The following is a 15,994-nucleotide window of genomic DNA, read 5'->3' on the forward strand; positions in this document are numbered from 1 at the left end:
AAATGTCAACATGAATTCACAGGCAGGAAGTGCTGACAGGTCCCGGGAAGACTTGGCTCCAGGAACTGGACCCACCCCCTCCAAACCAGGTCACAGACCCACCCATCATTGAGACCCCTCTCTTTGGGGCCGTTCCCTCTTCCCTCTGCACATCTCTCTACAGAGCAATTTTCCTCTTCCACTCATAAACAGGCTAAACGTGGCTGCCCAGATTCTGTTTTCTGCTGAGTGCCCATCACGGCACACTTCTTCTCTGAGTGAGGATAAAGGAAGATGGATTACCTCTTTTTTTTTTTTTTTGAATCAACATACAATTTATTATTTTTTTATGGTAACAGATTTTTTTCAAATTGAGCTTTTAAAAAGTACATTTAACTACAAAAGTAAGATTAAATAGGTACTAATAAAATATATTTGCCCTGAAGTGGTTAAGAAGATATAATGTTGATGCCCACATCAACAGTACATTATACATTACATGCATTATTTAAAGGTCATTTTCTTTTCAGTAATAATGTCGATAAAACCACAATATTTATTGCTTATATCAAGTGCAGGTTAAAATCCAGATAGCCTCCACAAACAAATCCTTGTGATAAAGGACTTCTTAGTCTGGTCAGGTGAAATATTACACTTAACATGTATGAATACAGCTGAAAATGTACCAGATCTTAAGAAGTTTTCAAGTCTTGATTTTAGGGAGTGGGTACAGTGTGAGCAGCGCCCTGGGGTGCTGGGAGTACTGGACACCCCACTTCTCTGTGGGTGTCTAGTCAACCACACCTTCTGGGGTCTGAGGAATTTGCTAACAGATGAAAAACCCCGTGATTCACCCAACACTGTCAGCTGCCAGTGCCGAAACTTGCAGGGCAAAATTAGTTATTTATAGGGTGTTTTGCTGAGAAAACAGTGTCCAGCCAACAAAAGCACCAACCAAAATGACTGACACAAACCCCATCTTAGTGAGAATAGGTTGCCAATAAAACCGTCTTTTCCTTTTTTCGTTGGGTCTCGTTCAACCTCTGCTTCATCTGCTACACCTTCTGAGCTGTGCTCTTTCCTGTCCCCCAGAAGGTGCTTTGCGCAGAGCACTCTCGCTGTTTTCCTCCAGAGTATCTTGCATTTCAGAGGACAGTCCTGTATATCTGTCGCCTGTCAGTTTTTCTTCTTCTAGGCCTATCCTGTTGCCATTGTATTTTTCACTCATTATTTTGGATGGTGACTGATCAAAAACAGGACATAACGTCTTCGTTAGAAAGTTCTTTCCACCATTTCTGTAAACCTGAATCTCCCTTTAGAAACTTTACTCCTTCTATTATAGTCATGTATGAAAATCTGAGTTGATCTGGTGTCTGAGTCAGCCCCATTCAGCATTTTCTCATACTCAGTAATAGTTGTTTAATGTTAATATTGTCTCCTTTTTCCATCAGAACCAGACAAATGTCCACCAGAGAAAATGTGCCTGACCGCCCGATGCCAGCACTACGGCGGATCACTGCAGTCCCGTATTCAGGATTCAAACTGAGAAATGAAACTGGTGGTTCAGGCACTCCGAAATCTGGCCAGGTAGTAGAATGAAAGTGAGATACTATTCTATAATTTATTATTTTTTTTAAAATCTTTTTTTTATACAGCAAGTTCTTATTAGTCATCAATTTTATACACATCAGTGTATACATGTCAATCCCAATCGCCCAATTCATCACACCACCACCACCACCACGCCGCTGCTTTTCCCCCTTGGTGTCCATACGTTTGTCCTCTACATCTGTGTCTCAATTTCTGTCCTGCAAACCCGTCATCTGTACCATTTTTCTAGGTTCCACATATATGTGCTAATATACGATATTTGTTTTTCTCTTTCTGACTTACTTCACTCTGTTTGACTGTCTCTAGATCCATCCATGTCTCAACAAATGACCCAATTTCACTCCCTTTTATGGCTGAGTAATATTCCATTGTATATATGTACCACATCTTCTTTATCCATTCATCTGTCGATGGACATTTAGGTTGCTTCCATGACCTGACTGTTGTAAATAGTGCTGCAATGAACATTGGGGTGCATGTGTCTTTTTGAATTATGGTTTTCTCTGGGTATATGCCCAGTAGAGGGATTGCTGGGTTGTATGGTAATTCTATTTTTAGTTTTTTAAGGTACCTCCATACTGTTCTCCATAGTGGCTATATCAATTTACATTTCCACCAACAGTGCAAGAGGGTTCCCTTTTCTCCGCACCGTCTCCAGCATTTGTTGCTTGTAGATTTTCTGATGATGCCCATTCTAACTGGTGTGAGGTGATACCTCATTGTAGTTTTGATTTGCATTTCTCTAATAATTAATGATGCTGAGCAGCTTTTCATGTGCTTCTTGGCCATCTGTACGTCTTCTTTGGAGAAATGTCTATTCAGGTCTTCTGCCCATTTTTGGATTGGGTTGTTTGTTTTTTTAATATTGAGCTACATGAGCTGTTTATATATTTTGGAGAATAATCCTTTGTCTGTTGATTTGTTTGCAAATATTTACTCCCATTCTGAGGGTTGTCTTTTCGCCTTGTTTATGGTTTCCTTTGCTGTGCAAAAACTTTGAAGTTTCACTAGGTCCCATTTGTTTATTTTTGTTTTTATTTCCATTTCTCTAGGAGGTGGATCAAAAAAGATCTTGCGGTGATTTATGTCAAAGAGTGTTCTTCCTATGTTTTCCTCTAAGAGTTTTACAGTGTCCGGTCTTACATTTAGGTCTCTAATGCATTTTGAGTTTATTTTTGTGTATGGTGTTAGGGAGTGTTCTAATTTCATTCTTTACATGTAGCTGTCCAGTTTTCCCAGCACCACTTATTGAAGAGATTGTCTTTTCTCCATTGTATATCCTTGCCTCCTTTGTCATAGATTAGTTGACCATAGATGCGTGGGTTTATCTCTGGGCTTTCTATGTTGTTCCATTGATCTATGTTTCTGTTTTTCTGCCAGTACCATATTGTCCTGATTACTGTAGCTTTGTAGTATACTCTGAAGTCACAGAGTCTGATTCGTCCAGCTCCGTTTTTTTCCCTCAAGACTGCTTTCACGATTCGGGGTCTTTTGTGTTTCCATACAAATATTAAGATTTTTTTGCTCTAGTTCCGTAAAAAATGCCATTGGTAATTTGATAGGGATTACATTGAATCTGTAGATTGCATTGGGTAGTATAGTCATTTTCACGATATTGATTCTTTCAATCCAAGAACATGGTATATCTCTCCATCTGTTGGTATCATCTTTAATTTCTTTCATCAGTGTCTTATAGTTTTCTGCATAAAGGTCTTTTGTCTCCCTAGGTAGGTTTATTCCTAGGTATTTTATTCTTTTTTGTTGCAATGGTAAATGGGAGTGTTTCCTTAATTTCACTTTCAGATTTTTCAGCATTAGTGTATAGGAATGCAAGAGATTTCTGTGCACTAATTTTGTATCCTGCACTTTTTTTTTTTTTTTTTTTTTTTTTGCGGTACTCGGGCCTCTCACTGTTGTGGCCTCTCCCGTTGCGGGGCAACAGGCTCCGGACGCGCAGGCTCAGCGGCCATGGCTCACCGACCCAGCCGCTCCACGGCATGTGGGATCTTCCCGGACCGGGGCACGAACCCGCGTCCCCTGCATCGGCAGGCGGACTCTCAACCACTATGCCACCAGGGAAGCCCGTATCCTGCACTTTTACCAAATTCATTGATTAGCTCTAGTAGTTCTCTGATGGCATCTTTAGGATTATCTATGTATAGTATCATGTCATCTGCAAACAGTGACAGTTTTACTTCTTCTTTTCCAATTTGGATTCCTTTTATTTCTTTTTCTTCTCTGATTGCCGTGGCTAGGACTTCCAAAACTATGTTGAATAATAGTGGTGAGAGTGGACATCCGTGTCTTGCTCCTGATCTCAGAGGAAAAGTTTTCAGTCTTTCACCATTGAGAATGATGTTTGCTGTGGGTTGTCGTATATGACCTTTATTATGTTGACATAGGTTCCCTCTATACCCACTTTCTGGAGAGTTTTTATCATAAATGGGTGTTGAATTTTGTCAAAGCTTTTTCTGCATCTATTGAGATGATCATATGGTTTTTCTTCTTCAATTTGTTAATATGGTGTATCACATTGATTGATGTGCATATATTGAAGAATCCTTGCATCCCTGTGATAAATCCCACTTGATCATGGTGTATGATCCTTTTAATGTGTTGTTGAATTCTGTTTGCTAGTATTTTGTTGAGGATTTTTGCATCTATATTCATCAGTGATATTGGTCTGTAACTTTCTTTTCTTGTAGTATCTTTGTCTGGTTTTGGTATCAGGGTGATGGTGGCCTCATAGAATGAGTTTGGGAGTGTTCCTTCCTCTGCAATTTTTTGGAAGAGTTTGAGAAGGTTGGGTGTTAGCTCTTCTCGAAATGTTTGGTAGAATTCACCTGTGAAGCCATCTGGTCCTGGACTTTTGTTTGTTGGAAGATTTTTTAATCACAGTTTCAATTTCATTACTTGTGACTGGTCTGTTCATATTTTCTATTTCTTCCTGGTTCAGTGTTGGAAGGTTATACCTTTCTAAGAATTTGTCCATTTCTTCCAGGTTGTCCATTTTATTGGCATAGAGTTGCTTATAGTAGTCTCTTAGGATGCTTTGTATTTCTGTGGTGTCTGTTGTAACTTCTCCTTTTTCATTTCTAATTTTATTTATTTGAGTCTTCTCCCTCTTTTTCTTGATGAGTCTGGCTAATGGTTTATCAATTTTGTTTATCTTCTCAAAGAACCAGCTTTTAGTTTTATTGATCTTTGCTATCGTTTTCTTTGTTTCTATTTCATTTATTTCTGCTCTGATCTTTATGATTTCTTTCCTTATGCGAATTTTGGGTGTTGTTTGTTCTTCTTTCTCTAGTTCCTTTAGGTGTAAGGTTAGATTCTTTATTTGAGATTTTTCTTGTTTCATGAGGTAGGCTTGTATAGCTATAAACTTCCCTCTTAGAACTGTTTTTGCTGCATCTCATAGGTTTTGGATCATCCTGTTTTCATTGTCATTTGTCTCTAGGTATTTTTTGATTTCCTCTTTGATTTCTTCAGTGATCTCTTGGTTATTTAGTAACGTATTTTTTAGCCTCCATGTGTTTGTGTTTTTCACATTTTTCCCCCTGTAATTCAATTCTAATCTTATAGTGTTGTGGTCAGAAAAGATGCTTGATATGATTTCAATTTTCTTAAATTTACTGAGGCTTGATTTGTGACCCAAGATGTGATCTATCCTGGAGAATGTTCCATGCGCACTTGAGAAGAAAGTGTAGTCTGCTGTTTGGGGATGGAATGTCCTATAAATATTAATTAAACCTTTCTGGTCTATTGTGTCATTTAAAGCTTCTATTTCCTTATTTATTTTCATTTTGGATGATCTGTCCATTGGTGTAAGTGAGGTGTTAAAGTCCCCCACTATTTTTGTGTTACTGTCGATTTCCTCTTTTAGAGCTGTTAGCAGTTGCCTTATATATTGAGGTGCTCCTATGTTGGGTGCATATATATTTATAATTGTTATATCTTCTTCTTGGATTGATCCCTTGATCATTATGTAGTGTCCTTCCTTGTCTCTTGTAACATTCTTTATTTTAAAGTCTATTGGGGAGGGGGAAGGGTAAGCTGTGACAAAGCGAGAGAGAGGCATGGACATATATACACTACCAAATGTAAGGTAGATAGCTAGTGGGAAGCAGCTGCATAGCACAGGGAGATCAGCTCGGTGCTTTGTGACCACCTGGAGGGGTGGGATAGGGAGGGTGGGAAGGAGACGCAAGAGGGAAGAGATATGGGCACATATGTATATGTATAACTGATTCACTTTGTTATAAAGCAGAAACTAACACACCATTGTAAAGCAATTATACTCCAATAAAGATGTAAAAAAAAAAAAAAAGGTCTATTTTATCTGATATGAGTATTGCTACTCCAGCTTTCTTTTGATTTCCATTTGCATGGAATATCTTTTTCCATCCCCTCACTTTCAGTCTGAATGTGTCCCTAGGTCTGAAATGGGTCTCTTGTAGACAGCATATATATGGGTCTTCTTTTTGTATCCATTCAGCAAACCTGTGTCTTTTGTTTGGAGCATTTAATCCATTTACGTTTAAGGTAATTATCGATATGTATGTTTCTATGACCATTTTTTAAATTGTTTTGGGTTTGTTTCTGTAGGCCCTTTTCTTCTCTTGTGTTTCCCACTTAGAAAAGTTCCTTTAGCATTTGTTGTAGAGCTGGTTTGGTGGTGCTGAATTCTCTTAGCTTTTCCTTGTCTGTAAAGCTTTTGATTTCTCCATCGAATCTGAATGAGATCCTTGCTGGGTAGAGTAATCTTGGTTATAGGGCCTTCCCTTTCATCACTTTAAGTATATCATGCCACTCCTTTCTGGCTTGTAGTGTTTCTGCTGAGAAATCAGCTGTTTACCTTAGGGAGTTCCCTTGTATGTTATTTGTCATTTTTCCCTTGCTGCTTTCAGTAATTTTTCTTTGTCTTTAATTTTTGCCAATTTGATTACTATGTGTCTCAGCGTGTTTCTCCTTGGGTTTATCCTCTATGGGACTCTCTGCACTTCCTGGACTTGGGTGGCTGTTTCCTTTCCCATGTTAGGGAAGTTTTCGACTATAATCTCTTCAAATATTTTCTCGGGTCCTTTCTCTCTCTCTTCTCCTTCTGAGACCCCTATGATGCAAATGTTGTTGCATTTAGTGTTGTCCCAGAGGTCTCTTAGGCTGTCTTCATTTCTTTTCATTCTTTTCTCTTTATTCTGTTTCACAGCAGTGAATTCCAGCATTCTGTCTTCCAGGTCACTTATCCGTTCTTCTGCCTCAGTTATTCTGCTATTGATTCCTTCTAATGTAGTCTTCATTTCAGTTATTGTATTGTTCGTCTCTGTTTGTTTGTTCTTTAATTCTTCTAGGTCTTTGTTAATCATTTCTTGCATCTTCTCGATCTTTTCCTCCATTCTTTTTCCGAGGTCCTGGATCATCTTCACTATCATTATTCTGAATTTTTTTTCTGGAAGGTTGCTTATCTCCACTTCATTTAGTTGTTTTTCTGAGGTTTTATCTTGTTCCTTCATCTGGTACATAGCCCTCTGCCTTTTCATCTTGTCTATCTTTTTGTGAATGTGGTTTTTGTTCCACAGCCTGCAGGACTGCAGTTCTTCTTGCTTCTGAGATACCATCCTGGCTTCACCACTATTGGTAGTTCCTAACTGCAACAGATGGACTGTGTAATAGGACTTCACGTCTTCTGACAGGAACTTCACACTGAATCCCGTTTCCTTAAGTAGCATCTCTCCTTCACCTTTTGTTGGCCAGTACTGTGCACATTTAACCTATTCTTTCTCCACAATTCGGTTTAGTGTGACAAATGCTTTGGTCTTTTGCTGCCAAACCATGAGCCAGAAATGACAACCTGAATTAGGAAGTGGACACTCTGTTAAGATGTAACTCCTCTGCTCCTCTTCTATGTCAGCTAAGCTGGCATTAATAAATCATTTTCAGCATTTTGCAGTTTAACACGACTGTAATCATATGGGCTTATGTCTCTGTATATGTGTCGATTTGTTTTCTGGAAACTTGGCCACTCTGAGGCTAGTCATGTGACTCACTGCGAATTTCCAAGCTCCTTCCAAGAAGCTCTGAGGGAATGCTCGGGCTGCCATGCTCTGGCTGCCCTGCCACAGCCCAGCCACCCTCCCCAGAAGATGGATCGCTGTTTCAGCCTTTGCATCAACAGGGAAACACCATGGCCTTGGAATTAAAGGAGCCATTGGCTTTATGTAATTGTGCAGGGGAAAGAGGATAGACTTGTTTTAAGTAAATTAAAACATATTCAGAGAGGAACTGAGCCTACCTGAGCTGCAAATAAATAAGGAAGAAAATAAAATGGCATTCCTTAAAATTCACAGTGGGGTGAAGAAAAAAATTTGACTCATAGACTTTAGATTTACAACTTTAGGATTGGATGATGTGCCCAAGTACACGTCTTATTTTGTCTCAAGCCAGACTGCGATGAGGTAGAGAGAATGAGAGGTGAAGAAGTAGAGAAAGTGAGACAACCTGCTCTCTCAAGAACTTGAAACTAGGTATAAGGACTATGAGATGCAAGCTTAAAGCAGAGTGGGGTGAAGTTGGTGTGTGTGTGTGTGTGTTTGTGTGTGTTTGTAAGAAAGATAAGAATTGCACCTCTCTGTGAGCTGAAAGATAAGATACCAAAGAAAAGGAGAACTTAGAAGCAAGATGCTGGAGAAGGGAGTGGTGCCAGGAGCACAGATGAGGGAAGACACTTCTTCCCCCCAGATGATAGAGCTCCTACCAGCTTTTCCAACTCCTCTCCCAACACGGCTCCAACATGTCCTGCTTTCTAGGCCCTCTCTCACTCTGTCTATGATCATGTCACACTATCTCATGCCTTTATGGTCTTGTACACATTGTTCCCTCCACCTGGAGTGCTGGTCACCCAATTGTCTCCCATTGAACTCTGACTCGCCCTCTCAGACACGACTCACAGATCACTTTCTCTGGGGAACTTTCCTGATTCTTCCATACAAGCAAAGTAAATGCTTCTCCTCTGGTGTTCAAAGACTTGTAAGATACACATTTATTGGTTTTTTTATTCCTTCTAACCCTCCATCAGAGTGGAAGTACCTCGAGGGGGAAGGCCTACGCCCAGTTCATATCGATTGAACATTCAAGAGATTTTGAATGAATGAATGAATGAGGAAAGGAAAATCACTGTGTGCTTTAAGAGCTTTGAGATGGAGAAGAAAAGTACAGCCTCTTGCTTGGCTGAGAAGGATGGGATGGGGTGAAGCTTGAGGAGAAAACAGAACTGTCGGGACAGTCTCTGATGGGAATTCATTGGAAAGTCAGAGATGATGGAAGGATTTGGAAGCAGAGTAACAGCCTAGCCAAACTTTGCATGCCAGTGGCATCAACTAATAAATAGAAAACCACAAAATTGAAGTTGGTGACCTTCATGTAAAGGAAAAAGCAACTCTCCCACACTCAGTAGCTTTATCTGAGAAATAAATTCAGAGTGATCAAGTCAGATTTGTGAGACCACAGGGACAGAGTGTCTCAGACAGCTGGGGCTTTCGAAAAGGCATAAAAATACCAACATTCTGTCAAGGCCCATGATCAAAGCCTTGCCAGACTCAACTCATGAAGAAGAAAATCCACTTAATAGTATTAAGAAAATCTTTGACTTCTAATCTGCTGCTGTGCAAAAATTTGAATTTTGCTCACCAAGTAGAATTAAGTATCAATTAGAATGTTTTTTAAAATCTGTATGGTAAACATGATTTAGCAGTAGTAACTGATTTGTGTGGCTAGTAAGAAATCATCAGATATAAATCTAATAGAAACTTGAGTGCACTTGCCTCATCCCTTTCCCGTTACTGGAACTCTGCAATACCAGAACATCATGGAATGTAAGACCTCGGAGGAACCTTGAAGAACATCTAAGCCAATAACCCCATTTTCTCAGAGGCCAGGGAGGAAAAGTGACTTTTCAGGCCTCTCATCTCATTAGTGGTGGAACTCAGCTGGAAACACAACTTTTCTCATCTTTCCATCAAATGGTCTTCCCTCTGCACCATGTCATGAAAATAAAGTTAAATTATTTTCAATTAAAGAATTATTCAGTATGGTTTGCTGTCCAAAAGAATTAGCTTAAATAATGTTTTCATGCCAAAAATGGTAACCCCTCAGATAGCCAGAAAATACTATTGTTTTCTGGGACCCTTCGTTTGCTTGGAGCTTCAGAAAGTCTTGGTTTTACTGGACGAACACTACGTGCTCTAAGAGTTTGGAAAAGATGGTGACTGATGTAGGCAATGGTAGGTAGAGGATGGGAAAGAGAAGACTTGACCAGAAAGCCTGGAAGAATGAACTGAATCCATGGAGTCATGAGAAAGAATTGCATCCCTGACCACTGTCCACAGACAATGAGGGAAAACTGAACTAGAGCTCAGTTATCCCAGAGAACATTTCAAAGCTTCTCTAGGGGAAAAATGCCATCTCCCTGAAATAATCAATGGAAGATTTTCCTGAGAGGAGGAAGAGCTATAGCCCTACTACCCAAGGTTCCCTGTGCCCTTGGGGATGTCTCACTAAGCGTCTTCTGACACCACCACTGGAGACTGGTGGAGTGGGTGAGAGGGGCTTCCCCCCTTTCCTAAATTTTTTGTGGTACAGCTGAGCAAGGAGAGGCGTTCATTCAGAGCTTCAGTAAATCTTCTGGAAAACAAAAGAAGAAAGAGAGCAATATGTGTGAATAAACTAGCTCTCAAGCCTTCACTCAGCTCAGTACTAGGCTTTCTCCTCCGGAGCTTGTAGGCTTCACCCTGTAGAAGCTTCTAGCTTGTTTCGATCGTGTGCGTGACTTCAGAGGTGTGCCTTAGTCGGCTCAGCTGTGCGTATCTCTTCCCACCTCCCTGTTCAGTGAGCACCTTCATGTTGGTAGCTTGAAATCAGCCATGGTGGGAGTATTTACACCACAGAAATCAGCAAATAGCAGAGCATTGTTTATCTATTTTGTTTATCTATTGTTTATCTATTTTTCAGAGCTAGTTGTTAAACAGTTATCAACACATCACTGCTTCAAACTCACCATCCAGAATACATCATAGCTCCATGGGTAAAAGTGCAAGCTGTATGTTCACACAGACCTTGTATTGGATCCCAAGACCATCTCCTTTACTAGTTATAAAACTCTACTCTCTCAGAGTCTCAGTCTCCCTTTCTGTAAAACTGGAGATAATCACTCCTTCCATTGTAGGGCTGGGATTCCTATATAAAGAAATTTAGCCCAATACCTGACACAGGGTAAGTTACCACAGGTGAGTCTAGACATCTTAAGGCCTTAAAAGTAGAACCAAGGGAGGCCCTGAGAAAAACAGGAGTTCTCCATCCTTCCTACCTAATGCTTTCCAAGGTTCACTTTCCTGTCTGAGAACCCTGCCTCTTCCACTGGTGATCGACAGTGAGAATATTTTCAGAGAGCTCTCACTTGACATGCAGGATTTTTTTTCTGTAGATTAACTTGACTACTTTTATCAGGATACAACCCAATAAAGCCCCGCTACCACAAGAGATGTACATATACAGTAGCAGGTGACGTATGTTTTATTACAGCACCTCCAAACCAATAATTATGCCTTGTCTAGAGCACTTGCTACTTTCTTCCCCACACACAGATCTCAAGGACAGACACTGTGTCTGGGTCCCCTTTTATATAAACTGAACACAGATTTCTTGAATGACTGAGACAGCAATTCGCAAGAGAAAATGTAAAATTTTTATGAATCTTAATGTAGATTTTACTTTCCTGCCTGAGTAAGAGCAGTCTGAAAGCAGTCAAGCCATCCCCAGGTGTCTGAGATGTTATGAGGCCTCCAGACCCTCATTACCAACATCAGTTATCCCCACCTGGTACTGTAGCTGGAGAAGAAGAAAGCTGCCCTAAAGCCATATTAGCCATGGGGCAGCTCAGAGATGCTCATTGTTTAGACTAAATCCCTAAGATCCTGTTGTTTTCTTGTTATTTGCTTCTCCTAAGGACTGAGACGATTCACAGTGAGGTCCATTTCCACAATCCAGGTTGATTAAGGTCTCAAAACCCAGATTTCACTCGTCAGGTGAAAGCAGAGCTACGGGACCTGAAAGTTCCCTCCCTTCTGCCCCTTCCAATCTCTCTTCAAGAGCCCAGCTGTCTTCCGCAATTCTCCAAACATTTCTCTTACTTCTGTTCTAAAGGACAGTCCTTTTTTTCCAAAGGACTTTAATTGATTTAGACCAGAAATTAGTATGCAACACACAGACCCAGATATGTGAGCAGGGAGAAAGATCAACGTATCACTTATTTCATTCGCTGTAATTTAATTACAAGCAGAAATTCGTTGCAGTTGTGTGTTCCCCGTAGCCGTTGATGTTCGGAGTGTAAGGACAGCTTCATTTGAAAGAGGTTTCCAGGAAGAGCGTCTGCAAAAGTCGGGCTTGGAAGATTCAGGTGTCTGCAGGAAATAGCTTCCAAGGTAAGAATAACTCACTCCTTAACATCCTTTATTCAGGAAATATCTGTCACTGGTCTACTATGTACATATTGCACGGCATCAGGTACTGGAGTCCGGGACAGGAAGCCCCTGCCCCACGCGGGAGCTTACATACCAGTGAGGGATCAACACTGAAATGCTGCCTACATTAAATAAAGAATTGATGATACGTGATGATAAATATCATGAAAGGGAAGAACTACGAGAGGAGATGGTAGAGCTCTGCAGGTGTTAGGGGTGGTTCTCTGAGGAACAGACACTAAAGACAAGATTTAAAAGATAAGAGGTGGGCCTGGCATAGCATAGAGAATATTTTAAAATAAAAGACTACGAAGAGCAAAACATCCCAGGGTGGAAAAGAGCAAACCAAGAAACCGAAACATCAAGGTGGCTGAAGCGTAGTGAGGGAGACAGGCCCTCCCGTGGGATGGTCAAGGCAAGGATTTTGGCTATTTCTTAAGAGCAATGGGAAACCATGATAGCATTTCCAGGGAGTGAGTGGCATCCTCAGCTCTGTATTTTTTTTTTTATAAATTTATTTATTTTTGGCTGCGTTGGGTCTTCGTTGCTGCGCGCGGGCTTTCTCTAGTTGCGGCGAACGGGGGCTACTCTTTGTTGCGGTGAGGAGGGCTTCTCATTGCGGTGGCTTCTCTTGTTGCAGAGCACAGGCTCTAGGCGTGCGGGCTTCAGTAGTTGCAGCACATGGGCTCAGTAGTGACTCGCGGGCTCTAGAGCGCAGGCTCAGTAGTTGTGGCACACGGGCTTAGTTTCTCCACGGCATGTGGGATCTTCCTGGACCAGGGCTCGAACCCATGTCCCCTGCATTGGCAGGCGGATTCTTAACCACTGCACCAACAGGAAACCCTGTATTTTTTTTTAATTATTCTGGCTATTGTGCACTGAGTGGACTGGAGGGAGGCGAGAGAGGTTCTGGGAGCGTGGTTAGGAGTCACTGCTGGGATCCAGGAGAGTAACCTAAATGGCCTTCCTCCCAAGCACCAGGATGTTGGAGATACAGCCACGGAGGAAACACTTGTTCCACTAGAGCTTCTAGAGCTACTCAGGGAGAAGGAGTGTCCCGTCCCTTGGAGCAGAACCACAGGGCTTATCCACAGAGATTTCCAGCTTGCAAGATTCCGAGTCCACAGAGCCCCCCTGGCGGGGCCTGGTGACCAGCTGCATGCTGTCCCACATCATTCCTACTGGGCCAAATACTCATTGAGATGCACTGCCCAGCCACCTGAATGCAGCTGTTGCCTTTGCCTGAGTGAAGACACCAGGCAGAGGAAGAAGAGGCACAGACAGAGACCTAGTCCTGAGTCAGACACGATGAGGGCAAGCCGGTTAGTAGCCCTGTGACCTTGCACAGCTGCTTTGCTTTCCCTCTTGTGCCCCAGTTTCTGTATCTTACTGCAAAATGGGGCTAACCCAGCTGTCTCCTGGGGTTTCCTGAGGGTTCCTAGGAAGTAAATGGGTTCATCCTTGTAAAGATTCTTTAGCACAGAAGCTGCCCCTGAGAAGCCCTTAATTTAGACCGAAGTTTGAATCGCACCTCGGCCACTTAGCCTCTGTGACTCGGGCAGGTTAACAAAGTTCTCTGGGTCTCAGCTTCCTCAGCTGTGAAAGTGGGGATGTAAAACCTACCTGGAAAGGTGGTGGTGGAGATTAAATGAGCGAGGCCTACTCAGTTTTATTTCTGCCTCTGTGTACGCACAGGAAGGGGCACCAAGAGTGGGCCCCTCTCAGAGCTGGGAAGGCGGGAGGTGGAGGGAATGGAAATGAGACAACTTTGAGGGCAGACCCAGGACTTCAGACGCAGCCAGGTAACGCCCTCATTCCATACCCACCTCTCTGCCTAAAGAGGATGAAAATTATTCAGAGTGAAATGGAATCTGCCAGATATCCCTGGGGAGAGACTCTAACTTGCATTTAAAGAGATGCTGGAAACGGATATGCTGGTGAGGTAAAACCCTTCAGCTTGGACCTGCTCAGCCCTAAAAATGTGCATCCTCTGCTCCAACAAGGGAAACAGAGGAAACCTCCCCAAGTTGCTTTCCTGTTTTGCAGCTGAGGAGGGTGGTTTGTGTTTATTCTGCCAGCTCCAGATCGTCAGCGTAAGGTCAGCTTGCTCAGAGCAGTGCGCTATTATTTTTAATAAATTTACTTATTTATTTGTATTTATTTTTGGCTGCACTGGGTCTTCATTGCTGCGCGCAGGCTTTCTCTAGTTGGGGTGAGCGGGGACTACTCTTTGTTGCGGTGTGCGGGCTTCTCATTGCGGTGGCTTCTCTTGTTGCAGAACACAGGCTCTAGGCACGCAAGCTTCGGTAGTTGCAGCACACAGGCTCAGTAGTCGTGGCTCGCGGGCTTAGTTGCTCCACGGCATGTGGGATCTTCCCAGACCAGGGCTCGAACCCGTGTCCCCTGCATTGGCAGGTGGATTCCTAACCACTGTGCCACCAGGGGTGGTGCGCTTTTATTCCCTTATTCCACACAGTCACGAACAGCCACTTGGTGCCAGGCACCTTGCCACAGAGCAGTGAGGCTTGATGTGTGCCTCGAGGACGTCACAGTCCGTGCGGGCAAGGGCAGTAGCATCAAACACCACGATAAGGGCTACCATGGGGGCCAGGACACGGAGCTGTGGTGGCCCAGTTAGAGAGACTTCATCAAGGAAGGGGGTATCTGAGCTATGTTATGTACTGAGTAGAAGAAAAAAAACAAAGCGGGCACCCTGAGCTGGGCACTGCTCAAGCATCATCTCTGAGTTGGGAAGAAAGGTAATGCAGATGGAGGAAAGAAACCGTGTGGGCAAAGGCAGGGAGGTGGGGGAGGGGATCTCAACCCCTGAACTGAGCCACCAAATACCCCCAAGCAAAGGCCTGACCAATCAGAATGGAAGGAGAGTTCCCAGAGAATTCTTCATACCAAGGCAGTTCAGAGATGAGATAAATCTAAAGAGCAGCAGAGCTAGTGAAGTCCATAGACTAACTGGTCATTCTCTCAAATGAGAGGAAACTGGGGGATCAGAGAGGTGAGAGCACAAGCCCAGTGTCACACAGCGGTGAACTCACAGCCACGACTGGAAGCCAGGTTTCCTCTTTGCCACCCAGGCGTGGATTCCTTTCTCTGCACTAAAGCAAGGATCCCTGGAGGCCAACGATGTTCATTCTGGACAACAAACTGGGAGTTCTACTAACACAGTGTACTAATATCCCTGGGCCAAGAACTCTCTCCGGGCTTCTTGGTCATATATCAAGGGCTGGGAGAGGGAGGAAGGAGAGGATGCAAACCCAGACTCACCAGGACCCAACCTACCAATCAAAGGAAAACTAAGGATTACACAATACCTGGTATTGGAAACGATCTAAACTTCCGACACTAGGAGAATGATTAAACAATAATGAATTTACTCAATTGACTGTTCCTCAGCTATTAAAATTTTATAAATACAGTAATATTAAAATACCTTAATACTAAGAAAAAAGATATAAAGTAATAATAATATAGTAATACTATCTAAAAGAAAAAAGCAGAAAACAATAACTGAGAAGGCAAACTAAAAATGTTGGCAAATGATTATTTTGGTAAGTAAGGATTTTGCTAAATTAAAATGAGCTCAAAGTAATTTTAAAAGTTTTAATTATGTAGTTTTTTCAAACTGTCTTTAATCAGCATGTTATACGTTTATAATACTATAAAGGTATACACAACATTTATCCGTAAATATCTATCTATCTATATAGACATATGTAAATGATATTTCTCACTTCTGTTGGAAATTCCAGGCTAGCCATGTTTTTTTTTTCTTTTTAAACATCTTTATTGGAGTATGATTGCTTTACAATGGTGTGTTAGTTTCTGCTTTGTAACAAAGTGAATCAGTTATACATATACATATGTTCCCATATCTC

General features: G+C 42.0%; 1 pseudogene; it reads right to left on the reverse strand.

Moving 5' to 3' along the window:
- Positions 1-959: 959 nt before the first annotated feature.
- LOC116758312 lies at positions 960-14,703 on the reverse strand (annotated as a pseudogene).
- Positions 14,704-15,994: the final 1,291 nt, after the last annotated feature.

Source organism: Phocoena sinus, chromosome 8 (genome assembly GCF_008692025.1).
Source record: "Phocoena sinus isolate mPhoSin1 chromosome 8, mPhoSin1.pri, whole genome shotgun sequence".
In the NCBI taxonomy this organism is placed as follows: domain Eukaryota; kingdom Metazoa; phylum Chordata; class Mammalia; order Artiodactyla; family Phocoenidae; genus Phocoena; species Phocoena sinus.